Raw genomic sequence first — 2,507 nt, 5'->3', positions numbered from 1 at the left:
CACGTCCAACTTGATGTCCAACAAGGAAATATACATATTGAATAGTCTCTTTTTATCTATCTCTCTTTTTATCTCTCTCTTTCTATATGTCTCTTTTCCTGGTTTTTCTCTAGTAAGGAATGAAATGCTGACCAAGCCTGACACAGTCAGTCAACATTTTCTCCCACGTCTGTTCCGGGAGCTAATATTTTCTTCAGTGACTTGGCAGCTGGCTCAGCTGAACAGGGGAAGCTATTGCAATCAATCAATACAGAGTAAATAACAACAACAAATGCACTGCAATGTTCTGAGGAGACACACACACACACACACACACACACACACACACACACACACACACACACACACAGGTACACACTAAAGCTGCAGGAGAAGAAAAATCAATGGCATCCATTTTCTCAAATTCCCCATCTCACAAAGGCATATTGAGAGCTTATCGTCCCATAATTGGAAGGGCTAGACAAGCCGTCAGTTTAGGTGCACTAAAGGTATTGTGCAGGGAAGCAGATGGCGCAGCGTTATCACAGCAGATCACAACTTGAGTGATTCTGTTCAGCATCAAGTCAGGAGACTCGTAGCATTACAGTCTCGCTAGCTTTAAACCGTCTGCACTCTCCCTGCTTCTCTCCTCTATTCTCTGGTGCTGGGTTATGTAATTGCTGTGTGAGTGTGTGTGTGTGTGTGTGTGTATATGTGTGAGAGTGTCTATGAGTGCATGTTGTGTGTATGTGAGTGAAACTGCAGTGAGTGAATGTGTGTGTGTGTGTGAGAGAGAAAGTGTGTGTGCAGTTGAGTGCATGTGAGTGTAATTGTAATGTGAGTGTGAGTAGTTATGAGTGTGTGTGCTGTGTGTGTACGGCTCATCGGCGGGAGCCGACAGTATCATGATGGCGATCTCGTTTATGAGAGCTCCCGCCTGTAAGCTCTCTGAACGCAGATGTGGCCTCGCCGGCTCTCTGTCAGGTGCCGGCCGCCTCTCTGGCAGGTCTGCGTTCCGCCCGCTCAGGTGTGCGTCTGCAGAGCAGCTGGTCATGCCCTGACACTAATCGAATCATGTTCGTGGACACGGCCGGCAGCAGGCAGTAGTGAGGTGACCAGGCGTGGAGGTTGTCTCTTGTCTCTCGTATGGTGTGAATGCACCTAGGTGCTGGGGAGCAGGGGGGAGTGTGTGTGTGTGTGTGTGTGTGCGTGTGCGTGTGCGTGTGCGTGTGCGTGTGCGTGTGCGTGTGCGTGTGCGTGTGCGTATGTGTGTGTGTGTGTGTGTGTGTCTGTTTGTGTGTGCTTGGAACACAAAGTCCACAGCAGGCAAGTGCTGCCGGGCCTGAGGAGGGAGCAGTCTGGAGAGTCTGCCTGGCTGCCTTATTGAAAGGGCTGTGTCTGTGTGTGTACGTGTGTGTGTGTGTGTGTGTGTGTGTGTGTGCCTGGCTGCCTTATTGAAAGGGCTATGTGTGTGTGTGTGTGTGTGTGTGTGTGTGTGTGTGTGTATGTGTGTGTGTGTGTGTGTGTGTGTGTGTGTGTGTGTGTGTGTGTGTGCCTGCCTTATTGAAAGGGCTCAGATTAATTCAAACAGACTGAGAACTGATGCATGGCTTTTCACAGCAGGTTGTTGAATGAGTTGTTGTTGTGTTGTGAGTGTGTGTGTGCGTGTGTATGTGTGTGTGTGTGTACGTGTGTGTGTGTGTGTGTGTGTGTTTGTTGCCTGAGTTGTATCTGTTGGCTGTAAGTAAGTATCATGGACAAGAGCCTCTGGCATCTCCTGGCTGTGTGTATGGTCTTAATTGCATTGCCATCACCTCCAATTCAACCTGCTGTCTGAGAAGAAAGTGGCACATCCCTTTCCACACATTCTCTCTCTACTTCTCTCTCTCTTACTCATTCATTCCCCTCTCTCTCTCTCTCTCTGTCTCTCCCACACAAACACATACGCATCTCTCCTCAAAAACTCTGTCAAAACTTGTGTGTTTGTGGCTGTACCGTGAGAACAGTTCCTAAAGGGAGAGCCTGGTAAGCAGCTGTGGCTGCCATTCTGGGGAAACAGAGGCATGAAAGGCCACTGTTTCACAGCAAATGAAGGGAGCTCTCCCTCTCTCTTTCTTCTCTCTCTCTCTCTCTCTCTCTCTGTCTCTCTCTCTCTATCTCTCTCTCTTTCTTTTCTCTCTTTTTCTCTCTCTCTATCTCTCTCTCTCTTTCTTTTCTCTTTCTCGCTTTCCCTCTCTTTTTCTTTTCTCTATCTCTCTCTCTCTCTGTTTCTTTTCTCTCGCTCTCTATCTCTCTCTACCACTCTCTCGCCCTCTCCCTCTCTCTTTCTTTTCTCTCTCTTTCTCTCTCTCTCTCTCTCTCCCTCTCTCTCTAAACAAGCCTGGCCAGGAGTCAGCCCCGCCGCTTGTGGTTTATGCTAATGCTAATGCTAATGTCAGGCGTGCTGTTCTCCTCTCCTGTAGCCTTTGGAAAATCATGTCTCCGGGGAAGAGGGGCGCGACTCAGAATGTAGCTTGTTTCATCTTCAA

This window comes from Clupea harengus, chromosome 20 (assembly GCF_900700415.2).
Source record: "Clupea harengus chromosome 20, Ch_v2.0.2, whole genome shotgun sequence".
Classification (NCBI taxonomy): domain Eukaryota; kingdom Metazoa; phylum Chordata; class Actinopteri; order Clupeiformes; family Clupeidae; genus Clupea; species Clupea harengus.
Note: the sequence above shows the minus strand (reverse complement) of the source record.